The sequence below is a fragment of the Aethalodelphis obliquidens genome, unplaced genomic scaffold (assembly GCF_003676395.1).
Source record: "Aethalodelphis obliquidens isolate GAN/ISIS:26980383/991018 unplaced genomic scaffold, ASM367639v1 scaffold2, whole genome shotgun sequence".
In the NCBI taxonomy this organism is placed as follows: domain Eukaryota; kingdom Metazoa; phylum Chordata; class Mammalia; order Artiodactyla; family Delphinidae; genus Aethalodelphis; species Aethalodelphis obliquidens.
The window spans coordinates 62,209,830-62,223,426 of NW_020837946.1; the positions used below are offsets into that span (position 1 = coordinate 62,209,830).

Below are 13,597 nucleotides of genomic sequence, written 5' to 3' on the forward strand. Positions count from 1 at the left end.
TATCTAAAATCAAACACAAGACAAATATCTGGTCAATTTTTCTTTCCTTTTTTTTTTTCAAGAAAGAGTAAAGAGAAAATACTGAGAGATCAAAAATACAATTCAGGGAAAAAAGTCAAGCCTATGCAATTTTCAAGTCTATGCAATTTTCAATAAAGTAAGTCATGAATTTCCTAAGGATAGTACATAAAGACAGCTTTCAGAGCAGTAGTCTGCAGGCGAACTGTTCACTGCAAAGTTGTTTAATCTAAATGAGTTGCAGCTGTTTTATAAAATGCAGATATAAATTTTTCTTTAAAAAAAAATCACCATATGTAGCAACATGCCCCACTCCTGTACAGCAATTAGCATAGTGTGCCCCTTTAGATGAGGTATATATGTTCCAGTTCGACCTAGTTTCCACTATTGCATGTTAGCCGTTACCATTTATCATCTACTTGACCTCTTGCATTCACCTCACCTGCCTGACTCTCTAAGTATTTCATACTTAATATCATCTACTTTATTTATAATGAAAATACTTTTAAAGATAATCAGCAAAGTTAATAAGCTCACTGAAAAAAGAGTACACAAAAATGCATGAAATACTGACTTTTAACACTTTTATATACATTCTTCCACTTTCTTCTAACCAGATAGAATTACAATATGTTGTTTTAAATGTTTATCAACACTATCAGTCATTTTTGTGTGTCAACAATATATAATGTAACAAAATTTCAAAATATTAAATGCCAGGATGTATAAACTTCTGCAACAAATGTATTTCATAAAAATATCAGAGAGATGTAACAAATTCATAAGTAAAAAGTTTAATCTTGTAGTTTCATACATAAAATAATTTCCATATTCACCCTAAAGTAACATGAAGGATTGGGGGGGCAGGAGAAGGACACAGGCAACTAATTATTAAAATATATAGTAAAGAACATGGTATTTGTAATTAGGCAATAAATAATGCAGTGACTTTATTACATTCAAAGAATTACCTGCAAGTTTCACACAGTATGAGGGAGTCAGCATAGCATTTGGTCTTGAAAAAGGAGACAGTAAATACTTTTAACTATTAAGATGACAAGCGGGTCTTTGACATTTCTGATTCCCTTGGCTAATTCCTAAGTGTCCTTAAAAATTTAACATAGCCAGAGTACACTCTGGGAATTTCACCCCAACTCTCTAAAGTTCAAATGATTCTCATTTGTTCAATTTTATTTTCATTATCATAAACTTGTCTGTAAACTCCTTGAACTCAGATCCTTTATATCTTCAACACCAAGCATAATGTCTGGCCCAGGACTACATTACCAAAGAGAATGCGAGTTAAGGCATGAGCAGAAGCTGACTCTTACTCAGTACCTTTTCTCCCATATGTACTGCTTCTCACCTGGGGTATCGCTAATACGTATCTGTAGTTAGTAAATCTTCTCGGCCTATTCCACAGTTGAAATAGAGCCTGTTTTCTAGATCTGCCTTCTAGGGCTGCATTCTATTAAGTGTCTATTTTCTTTTCTTTTTCTTTTCTTTTTCTTTAAACAGAATCCACTATAAGAGAGAACATCTTCAGTTCAAAACCAAGAAACAAAGATGGGAAGTTCTCATTTGCTTAAGTTTAATAAAAAGGTAACAATTTTCATATAAGTCTTCCACCTCTAAGTGCAATCATATTAAGTTTAACTAAAACTATAGCAGATCTTGAAGATTACTTTCAAAGATGGCAATCTAACATTCACATTTTACATTCATTCTTTACCCTACCTTAATGTAATTCACAGATATCAAATGAGAAATAAAAATGGATTGCTTAGGGCCTCCCTGGTGGCGCAGTGGTTGGGAGTCCGCCGGCCGATGCAGGGGACACGGGTTCGTGACCCGGTCCTGGAAGATCCCACATGCCGCAGAGCGGCTGGGCCTGTGAGCCATGGCCGCTGAGCCTGCGCGTCTGGAGCCTCTGCTCCGCAATGGGAGAGGCCACAACAGTGAGAGGCTCACGTACAGCAAAAAAAAAAAAAAAGGATTGCTTAAAAAACATATAAATACGTTTACGAATGCCAGATTGCTAGCGAATTAAGTACAAACAAGTTAACGTTCTGAGGTGTCAGAAAAAGGCAACTATGATTTTCTGCACAGTTCCCCTTCCCTTAGTGTCTCTGACAGTCACAAACCTCGGCCCTGGTAAAAACATAATTAACAGTGTATAGGCACTTACTAAATTCTTAAATCCTTCAGAAAACTTAAAGAGAAAAGCTGTAATGTTGCCAAGTTCGGTGTTAAATAACTTTTTGCACATACAATCCGAGAGACATAAAAACATAGTACAACTATGTTAGTATCAAACTAAAAAGCATATACTAACTGGGAAATCTCTCCTAATATTAATATTTTACCTGCAATTATCTAAACTCTTATAATGATAAATTTATCCCACTGTCTTCAGAGATAGAATCACACCATACTAGCAATGTTATTCAATCCAGTAACTCCTAAATAAAAAATTACACACTTTTGAAGTTTGAAGGAAATAGACCGACAACAAGAGGATTAGAGAGCTGAAGTGACTGGCTCAAAGTCACAAGCGGAAAAAAAAGCAAGAGTTTTCTGGTTAAGACTACAGCTTCACTGTAGAAACTAGCTTATTCACAAATATTCCAGATAATGGCTTACATAATTTTACTTTTCGCCATATGACCACAATGCAATGATTTAATTATGAATAAACCTTAAGCTAAACTTTATGCACAATTAACAGTAGCTTAATATATAAACCACCAGGCTTCATGCAAGTTAAAAATCAGTAAGTTAAGGAATCATTCATGTTTTAAAAATAACCATTTTAATACCAAAAACTGATATCTATACTTATAAGTATGATGTATTTAAATTTCAAGAACAAGTTGGTAATCATTTTAAGCCACTACTCAAACTAAAACAAAGTGCAAAAGATTTCCTGTCTGGCACTAAAAGTACACAGTCCCAGTTACAGTAGTTTTCTCTGAGTATTTATAATACTGCCTGTAGTAAATTTCAAGATGCAAGATTTGCCTTACGGAAATAAAAATATACTGAGTTCTTATGGAGACCATATATGCATTAAACCAGGTCAAAACTACTGACACTTAATCAAATGAAAACTGAAACTTGGTGCTAACATTAAAGAAAAAAAAAGAATACCACTACGTAGCAGTGAGATTTGCAACAAACTCTTCAAATCACTTGAATTAATTATCTATGGATTCCAACTACATAGAACAAGTAAGACACCTTAGTACATCAGGATACAGAAAATAAATACATTATAATTCTGTTGAAATATCCTACAAATAAAACAAGGGAGGGCTTCCCTGGTGGCGCAGTGGTTGAGAGTCCGCCTACCGATGCAGGGACACGGGTTCGTGCCCCGGTCCGGGAAGATCCCACATGCCGCGGAGCGGCTGGGCCCGTGAGCCATGGCCGCTGAGCCTGCGCGTCCGGAGCCTGTGCTCCGCAACGGGAGAGGCCACAACAGTGAGAGGCACGCGTACCGCAAAAAACAAAAAAAAAAACAAGTGAAAACATCAACATGTATTTCTTAAAAGAGCAACATTTGAAGAATTAATTGTAGACGGTGTCCTGATAACTAATAGAACTAGTTCATCCTACTATGAAGGCTACCAATTTCCCTTTGCATAGAGAATGGATGCTGCCTGATAGGAAATCTAATTTAAAATATGCAAAATATCAAAAGGACAAAGACTTTACTTAGAGGCCACCGATACTGCAAGACCACAATAACAAGCACGAAAAATCAAAGGCCTTTAACAAGTCACAATAAATGTAATGTATGCTCTTCACTTCACTCATTCGAGAACTGCGGAGTTCTTTTACACAGAATTTTAGCAACCTTGAATATTTATGTTTGAAGCCCACAGCTGACGACAGTCTGAAATCAAATATCATTTTATAGATGAAATAAAACTGAGGTTCAGAAAGATGGCTGGGCCAGAAACAAATTCAAAGTTTCTGACCTAGGAAGTTTGTATACTTGTACACCCCCGACAACAGGGGAAGACAAGAGTCTGCAAAGACAAAAACCTTAAAAAGGTAAACAAAGTTAAAAAACAAAACGAAAAAAGCACAGAATCCTACTACAAGACAAGACCCATTAGGATCTCAGGACACCAACAATCCTGAATCATAAATTAGAAAACGTTAATGTAAAATGAGCTCTGTTTAAAACGGAAGTATGTAATTTCTTATAGAAATAATCCCATCTCAAATGGTTAAACTAAAAAAAGGAGGAGCGGAAGATAAAATGAGTAAATTTTCAGATGCATAAAAAATATGAATGAGAGAAACAGCCATTCTAGATATCTGTGCCTTTTCTGGATTTTATACCTCGATTTCAGAAAATGTTTACGCACCCCCTCTCCATCGTCTATACAAACCGGGAAATTACTGGCCATTCTTTGCCAAACGGTAATCCAAAGACTCACTCACATACTTTTCTATCTGGTTTTAAGCTACTGAAAATTAACGTACCCCCTAATTTCCAAAACACTTAATTGTTCCTTGGTTGTATTTCTGATCACCATTGCAAAAACTTGGTCCTGCATAAAGTACTGTTGTGGGAAAAAATTAAAATCAATGCACAAAATGGTGCTTTTGTAACATTTCCAAAACGACTGAGTTTTCCATTCCCGCAGACCTCGATTCAACACCTTAAAAGACTAAAGACGAAGCAAATTCGCACACTTCCCCCAAGGCATATGGAGCTCCGAAGCCATCACCCTCCTCCAAAACAGTAACTATCTCCTCCAAAAAGGCCTGCACTGCTCACAGCTCCTCGGAACCGTGGGAGAACTTGGAGTCAGCTCTGGGATGAGAAGCGAAGAGCCTGGATTTGAGTTTCAGGAGAACTAAGTGGCCTGTGTCACTTCACCACGCACGATAACCGGCTGTGAGAGGAAAAGGTCGGAGTACGGGGAAAGCCTAGCCTAATCTTAAACCCTGAGATCCTGGCTCCTCGCCTGCCACTCTCCAACCCTAATCTGACAGGACGGAAGGTAACGCGTCCCACTTCCCCACCTGTCCTCCCACCTACCCCGCATTCGTGCTTAGTCTTACGATTTTGAAGCATCAAAATCACCCCGGCTCCCTAGAGTTCAGGCCACCATCGCTGCCGCCATATTACAGCTTGTGCGGCAAAATGCGTCAGGGAGGGAGGTGTGCGCCCGAGCGGAGAGGGCGGGGGCGGGCAGGGGGAAGGCCGTTTCCCAGGCCCGTGAGGCACGGTTAGAAGGCCGCAAGAGCTACAAAGCTAGCGTCACGATCCTCGGGGGCCGCCTCTGGCACCTGGCAGCCCCGATACCTCGAGGGGAAGACGGTAAAGTCGGTCTGGGCCTATCGCGTCGGCTCCGCCCCTCTCCTCGGGCCCTTCCCGCTCTCGTACCCCGGCACTGCTGCAAAGGACGCCACCAAAACAACACGGGCCCCGCGCCACCTACTTGCACTAGTACACTCTCCTCTTCCCGGGGTCCAGTCCTTTAAATCGCTTCAAATCTACCGCCGCCAGAAAAGGCGCTAAGGCCAATGACCGCCTCCCTCCCCCCAGTCCCGGCGTGGAGGGAAAGCGTCGCGCCGGAAGTACGTCACGGCGCGGCGGACCTCGTCTTTGGGTGATCCGTCGCTCGCGTCATCTCGCTCTCCCCGGAGTTCTAGGATTTTGGTGTCTGTTAAATGCCTGGTTTATAGGTAACTTAATGCTTTCTGTGTGAGTTGATTGAGAGCGTTTGTAACCGCCATGTCGTTCGTGAAATGAAGTGCTTCACTTAATAAACATTTATTGATCCTCTGCCAGGTTACTGGGAAGGAGACCCTACCTTCAAGGAGCTTCCAGTTCAGCTTCCAGTTAACGCTATGACACAAGTTCTAAAAAACAGATGAACAAAGTGCTATTTGACAAAAGGAGGAAATTATAAAGGGCATTGACGCTCTTTGTTGTCGTTTTTAAATATTCTCACAGCAGCCCCATGATACAGATTATTATCCTTGTTTCACAGGTAAAGAAATTGAGGCTCAGGGAAGATAAGTGCCTCCCTCCCAGACACACTGTTCCTAAATACCAGAGCAAGGCTTTGACTGCAAATCCAGTTCTCCAGGGGAGACCACTATTTTGGGACATATATTGTTATTTAATTGTTTTAACAGGCTGAGAATCCCTAGATTTTTAGAATTAATTCCCCCTGCTATTCAGGGGAGTTGGCGGCAATCATTGTGGAGATATGGGGTGAGTGAGTTTTAAAGGAAACAGCTGAGAGGACTTAGATTTTACTACTATATGAAAAGAACGTTAAGTTACAATCATTTAAATTTTTCACTCATTTACCTGAGGTAAATTAGTAATTATCAACAGCAGTCGGGCATGTGGTACTCTTAAGCATCTTCACCAATTTTATTAAATGTAAAACTGAGAGGACAATCCCTGCCACTTTTAAGCCATTGCCTTCATTGCAGGGGAGCAGCAGCATACTCCTCTTTGAACAGTTCAGAGGTTGTATGAATTTACACTTTGCAGTGAGGAGGGGAATTCTACAATACCTTTAAAAATCCGATTTATACTGAGCACTCTATTAAGATAGATTTTTTAAGCGTTGGTTTGTTTGACTTTTGTTTGTTCAGCTTCCTTCAGAATATATTTTTATTTAGCTATGATATACAGATTTATTTTTTAGATTTCTACTTACTAGTAGAGGTAATGTGTGGCATTGCTGTGACATTGGTGTATTCTCCCTCTTTCCCACCCATTCAGTCAGAGACATCTTTGAGGATATATTACAGATTATACCATAGTTAACATTTTGAGGTGTACAAAGGTGACATTACTAATCTTGTTCTAGGATATACTATCTTCCTAGAGAGATAGACTTTCATATGAAGTGACTGAAGAATTATTTAACAGTAAAATATTAATAAGTACTTAGATATAGTATACATTATAAATGGTCAGATTTTAGAAGATTCTTGAAAGAAGTTTTGAAGCAGCATTACAAATGTCCATTCAAGGACTGGTGGCTGGTGCTGAACTATGACAAAGTTTTCACTGCTCTTTTCTTAAGAAGAGTTGTTTTGGGGGGAATTCCCTGTTGGTCCAATGGTTAGGACTCAGCACTTTCACTGCTGGGGCCCCAGGTTCAATCCCTGGTCGGGGAACTAAAATCCCATAAGCCATGTGGCACAGCCAAATAAGTTGTTCATTTTAATTAAGCATATCACCTTTTCTCAGATGGTTATAGAATGTGATAGTTGTTTTCTTTCTCTAGATGTCCTTACTTGGACAAATGAAAAATTGGCATGCTTTGCTGGGTCTCAAACATGTTGAAATTTCATTGGTCTGTGAAATCCAAAACTTTCCCAAATAGATTTGACATGGATTTATTGTTCCAAGAAGGAAGATGTTGCAAGTAACAGGAAGTATTATTATCTACATTAATATGGTGGCTTAAAGAACAAAGGATTTATTTCTCTCTTACATAATAGATCTGAGGTGAGAGGGCCAGATCAGAGGGCAGCTTTACTCCATATAGTCAGTCAGGACCTTGAGTTCCTTATATATAATTCCAATATGCTCCAGGGCCTTGACATTGCATGATTAGAGTGTATTGCCGGTTTCAGGCAGCAGGAAGGAAAGAGGTTATGTCTTAAGGCCTAAACAAGGAAGTAATACATGCCACTTTGCCTCTAATTCCATCAACAAAAACTTAATCGCAGGGCCAAACCCAATTACAGGGTACTGAGAAATGTAATATTGACATGTGTCCAGAAATAAGACAAGGCCAAACCCAATTACAAGGTACTGAGAAATGTAATATTGACATATGCCACAACTACTGAGCCTGTGCTCTGGAGCCTGTGAGCCACAACTACTGAGCCCGTGTGCCACAACTACTGAAGCCCATGCACCTAGAGCCCATGCTCCACAACGAGAGAAACCACTGCAATGAGAAGCCTGTGTACCACAATGAAGAGTAGTCTCCGCTCGCCGCAACTAGAGAAAGCCTGTGCTCAGCAACGAAGACCCAACACAGCCAAAAATAAAATAAATTTATTTTTAAAAAAAGATAGTTATTTGCATAATTAGTTTATGTGACCATTTCGTACTATGAGCACACAAGATTTGCTGTGATGTTGCTAGCATTTTGAAATACATTTAGACTCTAGCACTTGTAGGTGAACTGTTAGAATCACTTTTATTAACAGATTTAAAGAAAAAAATTTTATAATCATCAAAACGGGGTTTCAAGGGGTGACTTCAGTTAGACCTTAACTTACTTTGTATGCCTTTTTTAAGGGTAGGATTTTAAAATTAAAGTTTAACATATATTCATAAACCGTAAGTATAGCTTCATACATTTTTACAAAGTGAACATACAGGTGTAACCTCCACTAGATTAAGACATAGAGCAATATCAGCATCCTGGAAGCGCCCCTCATACCCGCACCCCATAATGCTATCACCCCACCCCTATCAAAGATAATTTCTATTTGGAGCTCCATCAGCATATATTAGTTTTCTCTGTTTTAGAAACTTATATAAATGGAATTATGCATATATATTCATTTGTGGCTGGCTTTTTTGCTCAATGTTGTGTTTGTGAGATTATCAATATTGCTGCGTGCAACAATAGTTTGTTATTTCTAATGTCCGTATAGTACTCCATTATATGTGTGTATTAGTTGGGGTTCTCCAAAGAAACAGAAGGAATAGGATATAAATAGGAAGTGAATTATTATGAAGAATTGGCTCACGTGATTATGAGGGCTGAAAAGTCTCACAATCTGCTGTCTGCAAGCTAGAGACCCTGGAAAGCCTGTGGTATAATTCCAGTCCAAGTTCCAGATCCAGGGGAGCTGATGGTGAAAATCTCAGTCCAAGGGCGGAAGACCAATATCCCAGCTTAAGCAGCCAGGCAGGAAGCAGAAGGGGTGAATTCCTCCTTCCTGTGCCTTCTTGTTCTATTAAGGCCCTCCATGGACTGGATAATGCCCACCCACATTGGGGAGGGCAGTCTACTTTACTGAGTCCACCAGTTCAAATGCTAATCTCATCCAGAAACACCCTCACAGACACACCTAAAAATAATGTTTAATCTGGGTAGCCCGTGGCCCAGTCAAGTTGACACATAAAATTGACCATCTCAATGGGTATTGAATAATTTATCCATTCTACTTTAGATGGATATTTGTGTTGTTTTTGAGTTTTAGATATTATGAATAAAGTTTTTATGAAATTCTTGAATCTGGTATATTGGAGCACATATATTTTGCACGTACGTTGGAAATATACCTAGGAATGGAATTGTTGGATCTTAGGGTGTGGATAGAATCAGCTTTGGTAGATACTGCCAATGAGTTTTCTGAAGTGGTTGTACAATATTTTTGTTGGATGTGCCTTTTTTTTTTTTTTTTTTTTTGTGGTGGTACACGGGCCTCTCACTGTTGTGGCCTCTCCCATTGCGGAGCACAGGCTCCGGACGCGCAGGCTCAGCGGCCATGGCTCACAGGCCCAGCCGCTCCGCGGCATGTGGGATCTTCCCGGTCCCAGGCACGAACCCGTGTCCCCTGCATCGGCAGGTGGACTCTCAACCACTGAACCACCAGGGAAGCCCTGTATGTGCCGTTTGATTCCAATATTAGTGAGAACTCTCGTTTGCAAATAAGAGATGCCCAGCTTGAAGTAGTTTAGGTAAAATTGGGAATGTATTGCTTCGTGAAACAAAACTGTTGGACACTGTGGTGGCTTTAAAAACATGTCCGTAAGTTCCTTAATGTGACTTTCTTCCAACGACTAAGGCAAAGTGATAGTTTGTGATTTTTGGAGACTATGTCATAAAAGCATTTTGATTTCCTCCTTGCTGTGTCTCTTGGATCAGTCACTCTAGGGGAAATCAGCTGCCATGTCTTTAAGACACTCAAGCAGACTATGGAGAGGCACGTGTGGCAAGAAACAGGCTTCCTGGAAAAAGCCATAGAGGAATTGAGGCCTCCTGCCAACAGCCATGTGAGTGAGCCATTTAAAAGCAATCCTCTGGCCTCAGTCAAGCCTTCAAATAACTCCAGTCCTTGTTGACATCTGAGTTCAATTACATTAGAAATTGTGAGCCAGAACTGTTTTGCTAAGCTACTTCTGAATTTCTGATCCACAGAAGCTGTGGGATAATAAATGTTATTTTAATTCATTAAGTTTGGGCATGTATTTTATACAGCAGTGTATAACCAATACAGAGAAGAAAAAATAGATGGAATGTCACAGAACTTCTCTCTTGTCTAATTCTACTTACCTGTTTTTTGGCTTCATTCTCTTGACTGACTCCTTCAAGAGGCTATGTCACATCTTGATAAACGGAGTCTCTGCCAGCTCCAATTATAAAATGCCAGAAAAGTCTTCGATTAGCATTGCAGTGACAGCCCCAAAATTTGTGCCTTCCCTTACAAAGTGAGAGGGAAATGTTTGTGCCTCCTCTTACAAAGTGAGGGATGTCACTGGGAAATGTTTGTGCCTCCCCTTACAAAGTAAGGGGTGTCACGGGGAAATGTCTGTCCTGCTAAGAACTACGTTTTCTTGCATCTGAGTAAGCATATGCAAATACTTCTCATCAGTGGAAAGTGCATGAAAATGATGTGTATTACATCCAGACCAAGATATTTATGAAGTGCTGTGCTTTTCCATGTCATGTCTTCCTGTTTCCATCAGCTGGATCCAGAGTATTTTAAAGGCTTGGGAGATTATTGAAGAAGCCTAGTTTCCTCAATCTCTGTGTGGAGAAAAGTCCTCCACTGACCAGGGATACCCACTGGTTGTAATGTGATGTGATTGAGAAATCAAATTCTGTAGATTAAGCCATTGATATTTGGCTTTATTCATTACAGCAGACATCATTACCCATCTAATAGGCCAAGGTCCTGAAGCAGTACTAGATTTGGTCTAGCCTGGGTCATTTCAGTCTTTGTAGTGTGAAGTATGGAGTCTGATACCAAGAGAGGGGAAGTAGATGGGCTGGACTACTACAATTAACCTACATTTACTTTAGAACAATGAAAATTTTTGCTTCTACCCATAGATAAATAAATTATTGTTCTAATTTTCTATTATATTGCCAATATTATGTTTAACTTTTTAAAAGTGCATGTCTATTGTCACATATATTTCACAGTAATATAAACAAGTGTATAAATTTGAACATTCTATAGAGGTTTAAAATTTAATAATTGCCCCTAACCCTTTCCAATTACATTTCCTTGAGGTATCCAATGATACTCTTCTCTATTCCTATTGTAACATTAAAAAATCCTTATTTAGTATCCTTCCTCCCTCCCTTTGACAAAAATGAGATCACATCACACATATTACATGTTATGCTTTCATTTGAATAAAAGTATAGGGGCTTTCCTGGTGGCGCAGTGGTTGAGAGTCTGCCTGCTGATGCAGGGGACATGGGTTTGTGCCCCAGTCCGGAAGGATCCCACATGCTGCGGAACGGCTAGGCCCGTGGGCCATGGCCCCGGATCCTGCGCGTCCGGAGCCTGTGCTCTGCAATGGGAGAGGCCACAGCAGTGAGAGGCCCGCGTACCACAAAAAAAAAAAAAAAAACAACAAAAAAAAAACCATGAACATCTTTGATAGCTATACAGCATTCCATAGTATGGGCATACTATAATTTATCTAGTCATTCTCCTATTGGACATTTCAGTTGTTTCAAGTTTTGGTTAATATAAACAATATTGTAATAAACATCCTTTTATGTATATCCTTATATATTGAAGTTTATAAATCTGTAGGAAAGATAGCCAGAGGTGAGATTATTGGGTCACATAATACATACACTTTGGGCCTCTCACTGTTGTGGCTTCTCTGGTTGCGGAGCACAGGCTCTGGACACACAGGCTCAGCGGCGATGGTTAACGGGCCTAGCCGCTCCGCGGCATGTGGGATCTTCCTGGACCGGGGCACGAACCCGTGTCTGCTGCATCGGCAGGCGGACTCTCAACCACTGCACCACCAGGGAAGCCCCTTGAACATTTTTTCACGTGCCTGTGGCCATGGAGTAAGGTCTATTGAAGTCCTTTGCCCATTAAAGAAATCTTTTTGTCATTGGGTTGTAGGAGTTCTTTACATATTCTAAATATTAATCCCTGCAGATACATCAATTGCAATATTTTCTCCCATTCTGTGGGTTGCCTTTTCACTCTGTTGATAGTGTCCTTTGATGCATACAAGTTTTTTTAGTTTGATGAAGTCCAGTTAACCTATTTTGTTCTCTTGGTGCCAATAATTTTGGTGTTATATCCAACAAACACATTTTTTTACTGGCAGAATTACTCCAGGAGAAAAAGCATTCATTAACTTGTGATAAAAAAGAAAAACAGTTCCTGATGTTTGGAAACTGATCTGATGTTCATAGCTAAGCATCAATGTTATTTCAAACTAATCTGGCACAATTTAAAGCATGTTGGCCTCCTGTGGGAATAAGGAATCTCATAGAACATCAAGATCAGACAAATTCACTATGCAACACAAAATACCAAAGATTCCCCTTTTGCTAAATGAATGAATGCTACTTCTTTACCAATTTCAGCTTTATCCCCACTTCGGTCAGCCTTCTCTATAGTTAAAATTTATTAAGGTACCCAATCACAGAATTGCCCTGTTTCCTGACAGCACCCAAGATAGGGCAAACCTCATCTTCCTTAGGCCCTCCCCGAAATTACCCACCAAAGCCCAAATCCTGTAAGAGGTTCTTTCTAACACTCTTTTATTGAGCTGCCAAATGGTTTCCTACAGTGTTCATTTTCCTGAGCTGTAACAAGAAGTCCATCAACTGCAGGTTCCTGGTGGGTTTTGGCTGAAGGGCATTGACATTTACTAAGAGGAAAGTTAGAGCCACCCTTTGTTAACCACTTGTCAGCCCTTGTAAAAGATACTTCTTCATGACTTAAATCATTAGCTAAAATGAAATTTTATAGCTGTGGATTTAAATTATTACCCTAGTTTTGTTCTCAGGTGTGATTTGTATATAAATATGTATTTTATGAATGCCGTAGGCTGCAAGTAAAGGAAAAAGTCCCTAACAGTGACTAAACAAAAAGGATTTTCTTTTCTCACATGGACAGTGTTTCTAGAGGAAGGCAAGTTGTTGGCATCTGTTTGTTCCTTAGACTCATCTCCTAATAATTCCACAAACAGGTGAGAAGGAGACAAACAGCCCCTAACAAGTGAAGAAACTGTCCTGTCACTATCATTTAGGCCTTACTGTTGCCAGGAGCTGACCTGGCACTCATAGCTCAGCCTTGGTATTCTGTTGAACATAACAATTGCACAGAATGCCAACATGAAACAAGGTTACTCTCTGACTGATGGGTCAAGACCAAAACAAGACCATTCTGTAATTATACCTGAACTCAGACAAAAACAAGAATATTGTCCAAACCGGGACTTCCCTGGTGGTGCAGTGGTTAAGAATCTGCCTGCCAACGCAGGGGACATGGGTTCGAGCCCTGGTCTGGGAAGATCCCACATGCCACGGAGCAGCTAAGCCCGTGTGCCACAACTACTGAGCCTGCGCTC

The 13,597-nt window shown here is 40.0% G+C and overlaps 1 protein-coding gene and 1 non-coding gene across 4 annotated transcripts in view; one reads left to right on the forward strand and one right to left on the reverse strand.

Moving 5' to 3' along the window:
- The window catches only part of PPIG (peptidylprolyl isomerase G), a 41,313-nt gene extending 35,716 nt beyond the window's left edge, over positions 1 to 5,597 (reverse strand). For 2 of the 3 annotated variants that reach the window (XM_027128945.1, XM_027128925.1), the window contains exon 1: positions 5,481 to 5,597. The gene's annotated coding sequence lies outside the window, so the exon portion shown is untranslated. Of the gene's footprint in view, positions 1 to 5,100; positions 5,314 to 5,480 lie in introns of those variants that run through there. The other variant, XM_027128934.1, reaches the window with a different exon arrangement.
- Positions 5,598 to 7,112: 1,515 nt separating this feature from the next.
- TRNAE-UUC (transfer RNA glutamic acid (anticodon UUC)) lies at positions 7,113 to 7,185 on the forward strand. The gene has a single exon. It is a non-coding gene; the product is annotated as a tRNA-Glu (tRNA).
- Positions 7,186 to 13,597: the final 6,412 nt, after the last annotated feature.